The sequence below is a fragment of the Polypterus senegalus genome, chromosome 3, assembly GCF_016835505.1.
Source record: "Polypterus senegalus isolate Bchr_013 chromosome 3, ASM1683550v1, whole genome shotgun sequence".
NCBI lineage: Eukaryota > Metazoa > Chordata > Cladistia > Polypteriformes > Polypteridae > Polypterus > Polypterus senegalus.
In genome coordinates, this window is record NC_053156.1 from 270,403,782 (window position 1) to 270,420,966 (window position 17,185).

The 17,185-nt window shown below is 39.3% G+C and overlaps 1 long non-coding RNA gene across 1 annotated transcript in view; it reads left to right on the plus strand.

Annotated features, from left to right (window-relative positions):
• Window positions 1-4,501: 4,501 nt before the first annotated feature.
• Window positions 4,502-17,185, plus strand: part of LOC120526904 — a 94,215-nt gene continuing 81,531 nt past the window's right edge. Inside the window, exon 1 of the long non-coding RNA XR_005633229.1 lies at window positions 4,502-4,655. This is a non-coding gene — a long non-coding RNA (uncharacterized LOC120526904). The remainder of the gene's footprint in view (window positions 4,656-17,185) is intronic.

Here is a 17,185-nt window from a genome sequence, read left to right on the forward strand (position 1 = left end):
ACTAACAAAACAGCACACAGGAGTCGCCTCACTGATGAGCACCTGCAATCCATCCTGAGAATCTCCACAACACAGAACCTCACACCAAACAGAAACGAACTTGTGCCAAAAAGATGCCAGGCGTCCAGCTCTAAAATGACATATGAGCAAAGACAACTGAATGATTTGATTTGTTATTGCTGAAAGGAACACATTTTATTTATATTTCCAGGTTTTGTTATGCAGCATGTTCATATTTGAATTTGTATAATTTTGACAGGATATATTTTTATGGAGAGCAAAATCTTTTGGGATATTTAAAATCTAAGTTTATTTTTATATAAAATTACATAAGAGTAAAGAAATTTGAATGTTTGTTCTTTTAACGTTTACTTTATTTCTAACTTGTATAATTTAGACAGGATATATTTTTATGGAGAGCAAAATATTATAAGTTGTTTAAGGTTTGAGTTGATTTATTCAGGAATAATATTCCTGTCTGTTTTACCATTCCTACCAAAGATATTTCTGTCGACTAAATAAAAATTCCTTCTATTTAAAATTTAAATAGAACTTGAACAAATACGATAGTTCATAATATCCACGCAGACTTGCACGTAAGAGCGGGAGTTATCCGTTTTAACAAGCAGCGTATTGCACTGATACGAAATAGCTGTGTGTGTATATATGTAGATATGTATGTATATGTATATGTATGTGTATATATGTGTGTGTATATATATGTGTATATGTATAGATATGTATATATATATATATGTTTATGTGTGTGTGTGTGTATATATATATATATACAGTATATATATATATATATATGTATATATATATATATGACAGCAACACTCATCACTCACAACAATGACAAAACAATTACATTGACACTCATGTTACGTTATTTTCAAAATGTTTCCTTTTCTTTTTCATTGCTTCTTTAACACACTACTTCTCCGCTGCGAGGCGCGGGTATTTTGCTAGTTATTTCATATACAAGAAAGTAATGAACTACTGAAATAGCACATTGACACAACTGTTCAAATCCCTTGTAGGACTCTTGAAATCTGGCTCAGGAGTATTACATTCTATTGATTATTATTGAGATGTTTCAACACCTTCCTTGGAGTCCACCTGTGTCTATAGAAGGGTCCACAGCTAGTAATGTGCATCAGAGTAAAAACTGTGGAAGAATAATTTTAGGGTAACGTAGCATTCATCTTTAAGAAATAGGGTAAAGGGTTAATACATGTCAGAAATGAGACAAAGATCAAGTGAACAACAAAATGTACACTGAAATATAAGAATTGGTTTAGGAAAAATACTGAGATGGTCAAGTAAATAAAGAATGTACCAGAAGAAAGGTTGATGTAATAAACAAAATGTGCTAAAGGATGACTAAGAGATGACTAAGAAATCAGCAGATGTTTTACGAGAATGGACAGTTGTTATATGCACAGAAATTTCAAGGGTGGTGTCTCATCTCAAAAGGTATAAGAAGAACCAGAATATAATATAATAGACCTTAATTTTATTTAAATCATTTGGGTGTAAACCAATGAACCAATCAAAGTTAAATATATGCATTGATTGACACTGTATGTAAATTCAACAGTTTATAATATGAACGTCTATTCTTTGTTTCTCTGATTATTCTGACCAGACTGTAACAGACTGATTTTGATGAATGCTCCCTCCAAGGCATTTTGCTGAGGAGTAATTAAAAGATACCATGAAAAGCTTTTCTCCTGCCCGATTACTGAATTGTCCTGTTAGAGGATGTTTCCTTCTTTAATAGGATGTTACATTTTGACCACAAAATCAGGCCATGAGGTCAAAGGATTTACATACAGAACTTAGAGACAGGAAAATGTTGAGGTTCAGATCTGGTCAAAGCTATAGAAAATTGAAGGTTCCCAAGAATTCAGTGGCCTTCATAATTCTTAAATGGAACAAGTTTGGAACAACCATGACTGTTCCCAATCTTCCAGAAGAACATCCATCACTTCAACACTTTACCAGTCTGGGCTTTATGAGAGAGAAACTCTCTTCAGTAAAAGACACACTGCTTGGAGTTCACACAAAGGTACCTAAAGGACTCTCAGCCTGCAAGAAGCACGATTGTCTGGTCTGATGAAACCAAGATTAGTGTCATGTCTAGAGGAAACCAGGCACTGCTCATCACCTGTGCAATACCATTTAAGCAGTGAAGCACAGCAATGGCAGCATCATGCTTTAGGGTTGTGTTTCACAGAGAGGAAGATGAACAAAGAAAAATATCCAGCTATTCTTAAAGAAAATCTGCAACAGAGCACTCTGGATATTAGACTGGGCCGAAGTTTCACCTTTCAACAGGACAACAACGCTAAGAACAAAGCAGAGACAACACAGGAGTGGCTTAGGGACAACTCCATCAGTGTCCTTGAGTGGCCTAGCCAGAGCCCACCTGAACATCTGTAGAGAGACCTGGAAATGACTGTCCACCGATGGCCTCCATCCAACCTGACAAAGCTTAAGAGGATCTGCTGAGAAGAATTTCAGAAAATCTCCAAGGCCAGGGGTGCAACACTTGTTTCATCGTACCGAAGAAGACTCCAGGCTGGAGTCTCTGTGCTTCAATTAGGTACCGAGTAAAGGGCCTGAATTACTTGTGTCAATGTGGTATTTCAGTTTTTTATTTTTAATAAATTTGCGAAAATGTCTGAAATTATTTTTTTTTTTCATTTTGTCATTCTGAGTTATTGAGTATTGCTTTATGTGGAAAAAAATGAATTTAATCATTTTAGTACAAGGCGGCAACATAAAATATGAAAAAAGTGATGGCTGTAAATACTGTTTGAATCCAAAATTTATGGAAAAATTAATTTAATTTTATTTATGTATTTGTTGGTTATAGTTACTTTATAGCCTCATGTTGCTTTTTATACAATTACACAGAGCCTTTTCTATCTATCTATCTATCCTGCCTACTATACTAAAATATCTATCTATCTATCTATCTATCTATCTATCTATCTATCTATCTATCTAGCCTACTATACTAAAATATCTATCTATCTATCTATCTATCTATCTATCTATCCTGCCTACTATACTAAAATATCTATCTATCTATCTATCTATCTATCTATCTATCTATCTATCTATCTATCTATCTATTATATAGTGTGTTATCTATCTATCTATCTATCTATCTATCTATCTATCTATCTATCTATCTATCTATCTATCTATCTCTTACAGAGTGTTGTTTCTTCCCTTTTATCTGTCTGTCTAAACCAACACCAAAGCAGGGCAATAACAAGAGCAGACAGGAGGTGGACTACGGGACTGCTGAGCAGACGAGCCTGCTGGTGTCTACATACCATAATGAGGGCAGCGCTCATGGGACTCCTGCATCGACTGCCTGAATGTTGCTTTCAGACAATGCCCTGACCAAACAGTAATGCAACACAAGCTGTGTCATACTGTTGGACACTCGCCAAGCTTTGAAGCTAACCAAGAGAACATACATATAATTTTCCCAAAAGGCCTTTCTGAAATAGATAGCATTTTAACAGATGTTTAGCCAGCTTCCAGCAGTGACCTGTTAAAAATAAACATTCAGTATTGAAATCTGAATGCTAGTCGTCTGCTTTTTTTGTTTATCTTTCTTGCTATTGTTTCTTGAGAGACAGCAAATAAGAACACATTTTCTCACTTGTAATTTGATCGGAATGATCTGGAAAACATCAAAAGGCAAGCAGTGTGGCCCAGTGGCTAAGGAGGTGGACGCATAGCATTTAATCCAAAACATTTGAACTTCAGTCCCTTAGTTCCTCGCTTATTATATTCTTTTTACCACAGCCGTCTTTCTCCTGACAGCTGCAATCCTCTCCACTGTGGCGATGTGTCATTGCGGAAATGTGCTCTCTGCCTTTGGGGTGCCATCAGCCCCAAAGTTCTGCAACTCCTTTCTGTTTAAAGGTCACTTGGGATTAGTGTGGGCAGCTGGCCGAAACTTTAAACTTCAGGCTTTTGATAGATTTACACGTTTTACACATTCCTGAACGTGATTTGAATATTTCTGGCTTGATGTCCATTTGTGTGTGTTCGTTCATTCACCCATTATTTGTGTGTCTGTCTATGCATCTGTGTCGTCCATAACTCCTGGATAGATTGACTAATTGCAATCAAATCTGGCACCTAATGTATAATCCTGAACCAACAGAACTGTGTTGAACTTGAACAAAATCTTTTATCAGGATCTTTGGTTTACTAAACATTATTTCTAATTTTTTACCCTAAATTATGCAAATTGTTTGAAAATGGTTTGAAAAAAGTTGTGGACAACCAAAAGATCTATGAATTCCAGATGTTTCAGGCCAGCCTCCCTTTTATGTTTTCTGTCTAAAAATACTTTGGTACTTTGGTTTTATTTGTTTGGAAAAATGTTGAAAGTGAAAGTGTTCTGGAATGAAGATATGTACCGTCATTTTTTTTTTTTTTACTTCTCATACATTAGAGGGTCAGCTCAAGTTGGAAGGTTGGGAAAGAAGAAGAGGTGTTTTTAAGCAATGGAAGTAGTCGTCAAACTGCTGGTGAGAAGACCTGCCACTCGGTGACACCCCAGCCTTCTTCAGTCATCTGCACATTATGAACATTGGTACCATGTCTACTTCTGACAGGTAAGCCCTGCTGTTGGTTTTGTTATTTATACGTTTGGGCCTTGTAGTATAAATGTGGGCCAACAGCGATCACAGTATTAAGAAAGTTGGGCCAGGCTTTTAGGTGAATTTCCTCTGTTCTCTCATTAAAAAAAAATGACACGCCAGCCATCTACCTGTTTCTTCCACTCTTTCTTTCTTTCTTTCTTTGAACAGTTTACTATTTATTTATTACCGATCTCACTGAGATTTGCGATTGGGTGAAAATGTATTTTCTGGGAAAGCCTGGAACATTCATAATTCAAGTTTTATAAGTGACTTTTAGGCCGTGGACCTTTGCAGGAAAGAAGCACATAAATGAGGTCTTTGTTAAGTTAGTTAATGATAATTTATTTTAGACAATTAGCAGCACATATTAATTACAAATTATATACATATGTATAAACATATATATATAAATATATATATATATATATATAACTTTATATATATAGTAATATAGGTATGAACACAGAATTAAAACAAGATGTTAGGTGTAACTTTTTAAAAATAGAAACATAGGTATGAACACAGAATGAAAACAAGACGTTAGATGAAGATGAAATCACACGTCATTTTTCTTCATTTCGGAGTCAACTTTTACAGGATTGTTAATTTTTCTTCTAGCTTAAACTGAGTGGTGGGCGGCCGGGTTTCATGCCAGGCTGGGACGCTCCAGCTGCATATGTTCCGGGGGAGCAACCATGGCAGCTCAATACCTCCCCCGGGATGCTTGGTGGCAGCCTTCCTGGCCAGCAGTGATGCCTCAACCTCCTGCAGGGCTCCATGGGAGATGGAGTCCTCAACAGCCCAGTTGGGAGCTGGGGTGGCCACCAGGAGGTGCTGCATGGATTCCACAGCCCAACTAGACAACTCTTCAGCCCCACCCGGAAGGGCAATTGGAACCAGGTGGTCAAGCACCTGGAACACTTCTGGCTGGGCAATAAAAAGGACCAGCAACCACCACTCAGGGCCAGAATCAGGAGGAAGAGGATGAGGTTGTCAGGAAGGAATGGTGGTTTCAGAAGAAAGCGTTGTGTTTTGTGTTTGGAGTGTTTTGGGACTGTGTATTGCCTGTGGGGTTCACAGGGAAGACGTGTCCCACAGGTGAAGAAAAATAAAAGCCTGTGTCTTTATACACGTGCCTCAGTGTGAATCTGTGCCGGATTGTGGATACTTGGTGGAGCACTGACTCCGAATTCGGCTATGTGTATGATGTTGCAGCTACACTCTCAGCAAGACTGCCTGAAAATGGGAATTTTGCAACAGACTATCACTTTCTTTTGGTATAACAAGAAAGAGACAGCTGCTGCAGGGTTCCTGCACTTTCACTTTCAGTGAAAAGTGAAGGTGTGGCATTAGTACTTTTTGCATTGCGTTATTATTTTCAGTGGCAATTTTTGGTCAATAAAACGTTTGTTATACTAAAATTTACATTTCATTAAAAAGAAATTAATTTAATATGATGCTCTATGAACGTTTGTCCAGGCCCACAAAAAATATTCGCTGTTATAAAAATTGTGTTACTTCAGTACTTGCTATAACAGGATTTGACCTAAATATAGAGTGACATGCAATAGTTTGGGCACCCATCACCCTTACTTAAAATGTCTGTTACTGTGAATAGTTAAATAAGCAGAAGATGAACTGATCACCAAAAGGCATAAAGTTAAAGATTACACATTTCTTTTTTGGCATTTTATACAAAATTATTATATTGTTTTGTTTTGTACAATTGTACAGTGAAAAGGAAAGGAGCACCATGCAAAAGACCAAGATATTTGAGGTCTCGAATACATTTTAAATATAAATACTCTGACCTCAGTCCTTGTACCAACAATCAGCAGCAACGGGCTCCTCTAAGCAGGTGCCTAGCATTCTGAAAAAAATAAAAGAATTGATGCTCACAAAGCAGAAGAAGGTTACAAGAAGACAGCAAAGAGTATTCAGGTAGCTGTCTCCTCAGATCGTAATGTTATTAAGAAATGGGACAAATTAAAAGCCTTTTGCAAGGATGAATGGGTGAAAATACCCCAAGTAAGAACTGAAAGACTCTTAGCTGGCTAAAAAAGTGTTTACAAGTTGTGATATTTGCCAAAGAGGGTCTTACTAAGTACTGACCATGTCAGGTGCCCAGACCTTGGCTTCAGGCCCTTTTCATTTTTGTACTTGTGAATGATGAAAATAAAAATGTAATCTTCCTTAGAATAAAGAAATATATCATCTTTAACTTTATGCCTTTTGGTGACCAGTTCACTAAATTGACATTTTAAGCAAGGGTGCCCAAACTTTTGGGTTCCACTGTGTATATATATATATATATATATATATATATTGTGGCGGACGACCGGGTCCCATGCCCGGCCGAGACGCCCCCTCTACATATGTTCCGGGAGAGCAGCCATGGGCTCCTCAGTACCTCCCCCGGGACACTTAGTGGCAGCCTCCCTGGGTGACGTTGGTGCCTCAGTTTCCCGCAGGGCTCCATGGGAGATGGAGTTCTTCACAACCCTGTGGGGATCTGGGGTGGCTCCCAGGGGGTGCTGCATGGATCCCGGAGCCAACCTGGACAGCTCTACAGTCCCGCCCGGAAGTGCAATTAGCCACAGGTGATCAATCACCTGGAGCACTTCCAGGTGGGCCAGCACCCACCATACATTAGCCAGAATCGGGAGGAAGAGGACGAGGTTGCTTGAGAGGAGTGGTGGTACCAAGGGAAGGGTTGGTTGATTGCTGAATTGTGCTTTGGGACTGTGTTGGGCCAGTGGGACACGGGGAAGACGCGCCCCGCGGGCTGAAGAAAGAAATAAAAAGCCTGTTGATTTTACACGTGCCTCCTTTAGCATCTTTATCACAATATATAATGTTTTTGTGTCTCTATGTGTGTGTGTGGTTGGTACTGCTTTTTTGTCAACTGTTCAATAAACAAGTTGAGTTGGATAAAATCCCCACACAGTCTCCTCTACTCGAGACTAAACAGGTTTAATTCTCTTTCTTTGTCACAACAAGTGCAGCAATGTCGTTCTTGTAGCGTGGTGACCAGAACTGCACACAGGACTCCAGATGTGGTCTCTCTAGTGCATTATATCATTTAAATTCAAGAGTTTTTATAATATAACCTGACATTTTATTTGCTTTTTAATTTAAATTTTTAGATGATGAAAATGTTGTGTCAGCATACACCTTTTTAGAGCTTGCTTTCTGTAGAACAATGTCTTCCTTGTATTTATAATTGATGTTCCTTTTGCACACGTGTAGCGCTTTATTATGTTAAACTGCATTTTCCAAGTGTTCCTCTAGTTCTGAAGCTTCTCCAAGTCTTCTTGAATTGTTTTTGCTGGCTCCTCAGTGTTTTCTATTCCTCTAATTTTAGTGTCATCTGTGAATTGCACAAGTTTACTAACATTACCGACTCCTGTGAGCTACACTGCCTAGTTAAGACTGAAATTGAAGCAAAATGTTACTTCTCATCCATAACTTGATCTTGATGTCCATTATTTACAGGAAAACTAAAGATGTTAGCATTTCTAGTGTTGATCCATGTTTCTCCTCATCCTGCCCGTCTTACTGGTGCCATGTTTCAAGTGATGATGAGTAAAACAAGGAAGTTTTGATTCACATAGTTTCACAAAGCTGACACTAAAATTTGTTTCATTGGTAATTTTGCAATTGTGAAACGTGAAACTCAATATAAGTTTTTGGTTGTTCATATTGTGAACGCGGCCCGGACACAGGCAGGCAGACATGTTGTTCATCACCACCACAAATATTTCCAAATGAGTCCAGTGCACGCACACAAACCCCACACAGTCCTGGCCACACAATGCTTTCCTCTTCGGGCCGCCTCCACTCTCCTCTCCTGCTTTGTCCTGCTTCCACCCGACTCCAGCCTCGAATGAAGGGAGACGGCCCCTTTTATTTCATCCCGGATGGGCTCCAGGTGTATCCCGGCATTCCTCCCTGGACACGCCCCAGTATGGCGGAAGTGCCGGCTGTTCTCCCGGAAGCTCTCTGGGTGTCCCTGCTCCTCTTCCCCCCAGCACTTCCGTCACACCAGGATCCCCAAGGCATTGGGGCACCCCCTCGCGGTGACCACGGGTCCCTATAGGGTTGGGCTTCCAGCCCCCTATCCGTGGCCCCCAAAGCAACCAGGATGGCGGCCCCCACGTGATCCAGGGTGGGCATAGACCCTCTTCCTGTCCCTCAAGGCGTCCCAGCCGGGTCGTTGCCCCTGGCATCCCTGACAAAGCACAGAAGATTTCTCCTGAAAGCCTCCATCCGATGTACATGTTTACCTCTGTTTTTTGTTCCATCGCTTTTACTTGTGCACACGAGTAACATTAATTCTGTTTATCCTTTTTGTTCACATCACCCTGGAGGTACAGTGTGTTTTTGTAAAACTGTGACATCCTACATATTTTCCAAATTAAGACACACCAAAATGCACCAGCATGTATATAACTGTGTCTGGTGGTTCAACAAAATGTCTTCATGTGACAGGTAATGAGTCCCGAGACTTTCTTTGCACTGGAGGTTTTTATTGAACTACTCGATGACAGGCAGACACATTTGGAATCACTCTATGAAAATTCTTCCAGACGAATATAAGCATCTTTCTCCTTGTCTGATTAGTATGAATTTTAAGTGGAAGTGAAATGCCAGGTTTGTTTCTCTGTGAATAGAATTTTGCTCAAATTATTTTGTTCATTACTTGTTCATCTCCTGTTTTGAACCTTCCCCTACATGCCTCCATGACAGTTTGACTAAACCATTGCTTTGTAATTAGTTGCTGTGCTTGTCTCCTGTTTTCTAAATTCTATTTTATTCTTCTTGACTAGTGTTTCTGCCAAACAGTATCCAAGGCCCAATGGCATCTGCTTTTTGTTATCTATCTATCTATCTATCTATCTATCTATCTATCTATCTATCTATCTATCTATCTATCTATCTATCTATCTATCTATCTATCTATCTATCACAGAGTGCCTTTAACATATCTATCTATCTATCTATCTATCTATCTATCTATCTATCTATCTATCTATCTATCTATTTGCCTCTTCTCTCTTCCGCCAAGTCAGTCAAGCCAGTGCTGACAGTTTTTCTTCCTTTAGTCTGTCTTTACTGTAAAAGCCACTTGAGTAACTCAGGCTTTGAAGTTCTCCCACTGTATAATTAAAGCCACAGTCACTACCAAGTAGCTCAGCCACTGAACATCGGGTGTGTGAGCAACGGAAGGACTCTAATGATCATGATGGGTGTGATTAGGCAAACACTGCACTGTAATCAGCTACAACAGTCTGTGCAGCCACTGTCCTTTTCTGCAATGATCTATTTTTTTCTGTTAAAATATTTTTTCTTCATATACATTTAACTTTATCCATTTAACTGCACATGTAGACTATTAGTTGCTATTGGATCTCTCCATTGATCACATCTATTTGCATATTTGGCATTTAGAAAAAAGCAGCACATGGTTACTTACATGTTATTCGGCTCTGTAATCCTGTCTATTTTCTCAAGTTGTAATAGCATTTTGTCATCAATTGAAGCGTAAAATCCATCCAACACTCCACTCATTCATCCATTTTATGGTTCTGCTTACTTCACTATAGGTTTGTGGATAGTCAGAGTCTGCAGAACGAAAACAACAACAAGATTTATTTCTATAGCACATTTTCATACAAATGGCGTAAATCAGAGAGCTTTACAAGATGAAAAAACAAAAGTTTATATGAAACAAACGTAAGATTAGGCAATATTAAGAAACAAAGAATAAAGTAAGGTCAGATGGCCAGGAAGAAAGAAAAAAACAACAAAAAAAAAACTCCAATTGGCCAAAGGAAAAAAACAAAATCTGCAGGAGTTCTAAGGCCAAGAGATCACCCAGCCCCTCAGGGCATTCTGCCTAACATGAACGGTTTAAATCAGTCCTTATGGATTTCAGGCTTTATGTGAAAGAATTCTGAACTCCCTCTGACACACCCTCACTCGCTGACTTGGGGTCAGTTCAGATTACCAATTAAACAAACACACACACACACATCATTAAGACTGTGGTGTAGTGATTAAGGGTTTGGACTTCAAACCCTAAGGTTGTGGGTTCAAATCCTGCTACTGTAACTCTGTGACCATGAGCAAGCCAATTCACCAGCCTGGGCACCAATTGGAAAAGCAAAAAAAGAATGTGGCTGATTATATCTGAAATGTAGTAAGTCACCTTGGGTAAAGGCATCAGCCAAATAATAAGTAATAATAATGGCGGAGAGAACCTTGGCAAAACAGGAGGAATACACTGTACACAGATGCTGACCGAGACAAGACTGAGACGTTGACTTCTTGAGCTGTACGGCTACCACTCTTTCATTTCAAATACTAATTATTTAAGTATTGTAGCCATCAATTGTAAATAATATATGCAAACAATTGTAAAATATCATCCTCAAACCTACTTAATCCAATTCAGGTTTGTGTCATGGATGGATCCTACTGTATTCTCACACCATTGAGTTCAAGGTGTGAACCAGAAAGCCAGACCAATGCAGTGAATATCCATCCATCCATCCATCCATTATCCATCCCACTATATCCTAACTACAGGGTCGCAGGGGTCTGCTGGAGCCAATCCCAGCCAACACAGGGCACAAGGCAGGAAACAAACCCCAGGCAGGGCGCCAGCCCACCGCAGTGCACACACACACACACACACACCAAGCACACACTAGGGACAATTTAGGATCGCCAATGCACCGAACTTGCATGTGTTTGGACTTTAGGAGGAAACTGGAGTACCCGGAGGAAACCCACGCAGACACGGGGAGAACATGCAAAATCCACGCGGGGAGGACCCGGGAAGCAAACACGGGTCTCCTAACTGTGAGGCTGTGTTGGCTGGGATTGGCTCTAGCAGACCCCCGTGACCCTGTAGTTAGGATATAGAGGGTTGGATAATGGATGGATGGAGTTTGCATTTTAGGTCCACTTTTGAGGTGAATGAGATGTGCTTGTGATTGGCTAGGGCAGTAGTGATGAATATTGCTGAATTTCATTTAGGTTTTTTACTGTATAAAATTATAATTTCTTTAGTCTATGTTTGGAAATTTGTGCCCTGTCTTACACTAACTATGTACCGGTACTTTCATATAAAGTAATTAACTTTCTTTATCATGCTCTACTAATTAAGATCCTGCCATCCATCCTGTATGTCTTTTTTGTTTTTTTTGACTGAAGTTCTGTATCTGCATGTAGTATATAACATTAACAAAGAGCTCCATCCATTCTAGTTTTTCTGTTTTCTGTCAAAACATATCTACTAGTATCAGGTACTCCAGTTTTAATTTGGTTTAAATAGGAAATAACCTTTTGTTTAAAACAAGACTCTTCAATACTGAAACTGATCTTTAGTGAGAGGTTCAAATGTAGTGAAGCTAAAATGGAGAAAGCCTGTTCCAAAAAAAAAGAGACCATCGTAGTGAGAAGCTCACTTGGCCATTACAGAGATGGGAGTTCTCCGTTAGCTCAGTTTGCTGAATCGAGTGACCCACGTGAGCACACACACCAAGAGGAGCACTACGCGAGCACATTTCTCACCGGTTATGCCACCCCGGGGTGCTTAAACAGTGCCCAGGTCTACGTATTGTTAAATTATTTTTGCAGTCGGTGCACAGGCAGTTTAAGTGACTCGCCCAGGGTCACAGCGTCAAAGACAGGGCTTGTTGAAGCAGCAGCTTTATGGTCCGAAGTGCATGGATCATCAAGCTGATGGCTTGACCCTACTGCATGTAAAGCTTGTGTTTCACAGGGTACACTTGGGATGACAATTATACTAGCAGGCGTTCTTTTGGGATTTTGGAGGAAACCAGAGAGTGTAGAGAAATCTCATACAAAAGTAATGACTGAGCACAACTTGAACTCAGACCCTGGGAGATGTTAGGTAGTAACCACCTTTCCCCCCTTTTGAAGAGATATTTCCTCAAAAAACCGTTAAAGTTTTCCCAAAACATTATCTTCAAATAATTGGAATTTTCCATTGCTCTTTATGATAGGTTGAGTCCACGGTTAATTCTAGTTTGGAAGAAGATCACGGCTGTAAGCCAGCGTCAAGAAATAGAAAGCGAATGTGAATCTGTCTTACAACCATACTTTCAATGACGAATGACTCAGATTTTCAGAACTGCAAGCCTGAGATGACTTCATTTTAATCCACTTTTGTAACAGTTATACCGTTAAACTGAGCTGGAATGAATCACAATAATCCATAATAATGTTTCAGCACTTTGCCTAGACTGTCAGTGTGAATAATAGCAGGCAGCTTCTGGCACATTCATTTTTAAGCAAACCTAACTCCAGAATTTGAAAACTCGCCCTATTCTGATGATACCATTTCTAGAGGGTGTCCCGAGGTTCAGAACTGCAGCTATTAGCAGATGATCTGCTAAATCACAGCCATTCATGACAACACCAACGAATTCTGGCACAATTTAACCCTGATTGTAACACTTGTGCTGAGACGTTTACCCTCCCTCTAATGATGGAGTTTAATTTTTGAAGACTGCATTGAAATTTCTACAGCTCCTTATGTCCATTACAGCAAAGAGAGGCTCTCTCGGCATCCTTCCAAACCCAGAAAGGTGCCAAGGAGGCCAACATTATACAAAAACAGTATGCTTATTGCCACATAAACACAAGACAGGATGAACAAAGGGAGTAAGGAAACGTGTAACATTAAGAGAGAATAATTAACACTGTTGCCACTCCGGACTTCAATTAACAGGTCTTGCTGCCCATCATAAATTTGTGTAATTTGAGTGTGTTCATTCTATTTTTGGGAGTTTTGCACATTTATTTCTTATTACTTATTTATTATCTCATTATTTTGCTCATGACATTTTTCTTTCTGTTTTTTTTTTTTGGATGCTTGATTCCATTTTAGGCCATATTGTTTTGGGCTGCTATGCCCATTACCAGTCACTTGACACAAAAGGTCATGTGATATATTGTGCCATCGTGTCCTGACTATAAAAGATGGGGGCTCACAGTTTCTGATATCTAGTGATAAGTCAAACATGTTTGCTTCACAAACTCTTTTTTAAAATTGCCCCAAAAATTCATTTGACAGTCAAATTTGCATTTTGTGAAACTCCCTAAAATGAGATTTCTGGAGTGAAAGACAATGACTATTGTTCCTTTGTTGTTAATTCTCAGCAGAAACCAATGTCTCTTTCTTTGGTCACCCTCCATTAATGCTTGGATGTTCCATGACCTCTGCATGTGCACTGCCTGCCTGAACGTTCACGCTGCTGGTTCCACCTCACACCACTCATTTCCCTCCCTTTCCTCAACTCTGTGAGCCGATCCAACTTGCCAGCAGTCACATACCCAGGCCAGTGGAATTTAGCAATGGAGAGGTGCCCTCTAACCGCGTCCCCTACTTTGAATGCTCTGCACCATAAATTGTGCTCTGCTTTTGCACCTGATGAAGAATGTTGTAGATGAGATGAAAATAAATGTGGTAATGGTGCAAATTTTACTTGTGGTGAAGCAGAATTAGGTTTGTGTCTTTTGCGAGGTGAAGCTCAATTTCAATTTTGGAAGAACTGCTTTGTTCATCACTACTGATATGCAAATACTGAATCCTTTCTAAAATCAAACTTCACAGCAATAACAATTAGGACAAAGAAACCAAGGGCATGCTAGGTCTCCTCAACTGGATCCTTCACTGTTTTTCATTTCATTCTTATTTTTTGCACTCCGGATCTGATGTTTTGGGTTTCCTTTGAATTTCTCGCCTGTACCTGACCAAGGGAGGGTGCACCTGTCACTTATAAGTGCCTTCCATCTCCCAGTTTTTTTTTTAGGCTTGAAAAGTATTTCTGAATAAAGTAAACTTTCCGAGTTATTCACAATACTACCCCATCTAACAGGTGGGTTGGCTCACCCAGTAGCGCAAAACCCTCCCTTCAACTCATCCCACTTTCTCTTTCATGTTCTCTCTGTTGCTCCTACCTGTGAGTCCTGGTCCAAGCTCACCGGCCAACATATTTTTCATTGTCTTTTTAATATTATTTTGTAAAGTATGCTGTTGAATATGTGTATGTTTGTGCTGTATTATTGCTACAAGATTATCTATTTATTTATTTGTATTATTATACTATTTTGATTATGCATTTATTAGTTCTCTAACTATGTGCCATGTACGCTGTATACTGTGTTTGACACGGCATCTGTGACTCTGTAGCTGAGGAATTGCCCCTGGCTCCGATTTAAAAACTTAGCAAAGAATAAGCTGGCTGCTGAGACATGAGCTCTTCTTCATGTTTGTGCAGCTCTTCTGGGACCCCCTGTTTTATAAGTTCTAATCAGATAGATAGATAGATACTTTATAAATATTAAGGGGAAATTCACATACTCCAGCAGCAACATACTGATAAAGAACAATATTAAATTAAAGAGTGATAACAATGAAATTATAACAGACAGACAATAATTTTGTATAACATTAACGTTTACCCCCCGGGTGGAAATGAAGAGTCGCATAGTGTTTGGGAGGAACAGTCTCCTCAGTCTGTCAGTGGAGCAGGACGGTGACAGCAGTCTGTCGCTGAAGCTGCTCCTCTGTCTGGGGATGATCCTGTTCAGCGGATGCAGTGGATTCTCCATGATTGACAGGAGCCTGCTCAGTGCCCATCGCTCTGCCACGGATGTCAAACTGTCCGGCTCTGTGCCTACAATAGAGCCTGCCTTCCTCACCAGTTTGTTCAGGCATGAGGCATCCCTATTCTTTATGCTGCCTCCCCAGTACACCACAGCATAGAAGAGGGCGCTCGCCACAACCGTCTGATAGATGATCTGCAGATTCTTATTGCAGACGTTGAAAGATGCCAGCCTTCTAAGGAAGTATAGTCAGCTCTGACCTTTCTTACACAGAGCATCAGTATTGGCAGTCCAGTCCAATTTATCATCCAGCTGCACTCCCTGGTATTTATAGGTCTGCACTCTCTGCACACAGTCACCTCTGATGATCACGGGGCCCATGAGGGGCCTGGGCCTCCTAAAATCCACCACCAACTCCTTGGTTTTGCTGGTGTTCAGGTGAAGGTGGTTTGAGTCGCACCATTTAACAAAGTCTTTGATTAGTTTCCTATACTGCTCCTCCTGCCCACTCCTGATGCGGCCCACAATAGAAGTGTCAGTGGCATAGCTCGAGTTTGTGCCACTTGGGGTGGGGTGGGGCTTCAATTTGCCACCCTCCAACATATCTGAATATGTTAACCTATTTAAATAGAACATTAAAATGGCATATAGAGAAAAATTAAGATAAATTTTGTATAGATTTATTCATATAGAGAGAAACAGCAATAATTTTTCACATATAAATATTTATAAGCATCAGCTAGACAAGAATATAGTATAAATGCACTGATAAGCCATGATCTAATTATTAGTTTAATATAATTACATTACAGTAACCAGAACCAGTGTAGTAGTGCTCAGAGCAAGAACGCATTCAGATTGATAACGAAACAAAATTATAAATTGTAAATTAGTTGTTTAACTTCCTAGAAATTATTATTGATGTAAAGTTTGTGTTTATTTTTGTTCTTGCCTCATAAATTTCAACAGCTGTGTCTGATGTCATCACAGAAGGACAATCTGAAAGTTATTGTTGAAGCAGTTATGGATAAAAATCAGAGAATTCAACTTTTTTCATTCATTAAGTGATATTTTTCCAAATCCTGCTGCTTCCACATGAATTGTATGGAGCCTTTTGGCCAATAATGCCTCCCCCCTCTGCCCATCCTTAGCTACACCACTCTTTCTAATTTTGCTATTCTTGTTTTAATGATTTTGCTTACAATGTATGGTTTTGCATTCAGCTTTTTAGACTTGCCTTTATTGCTTTTTTCAGTTGCCTTTCAGGTTACCTTTTTCTTCCTTTTTGCTCTTGTTATGTTTTGATAAAACTCTTCAACTGTAAGAAAATATTTTCTTATTGTAGGGCAGTTTTTTTACTCTGTTGAATTTTTCAACCTTGGTCTTATTTTTGCTTATGTAGGCCATGCAGCCTGTTCTCAAATTTGAGGCTAAGCTGAATTTGTGTTTAGGCTTCATTAAAAACTTGGTGTAGTTTTTGCCTTGAAGCCATTTATTAACTGTGATGTGGCAAAGCGAGGAGTTATCTGCCTGCTTTTGTTAGGAATGCCTCCTTGGTCTCCACATTTAAATGTAGATTGAAGACTCTTTACTTTAGTGTAGCATACCCTGATTAGAACTGCTGATTAGCTGTGCATATTGCAAGTCTTTGTAATTTTCTTAAAAAAAAAAAACAGAATAAAAACAAACTCAGCAAACATTTTGAACTGTTACAGAAACAAAATTCTGTGTCTCCTACAATATTAGCATTGATATGTTACAGCAAGGTCTTGGTTGCTGGCTTATGTTTATTTTCAATTTTATTTATGCTTCTAAAATATTATTTTTCATGTGTTTTATGTTTTAAGGTAATCTTTGTT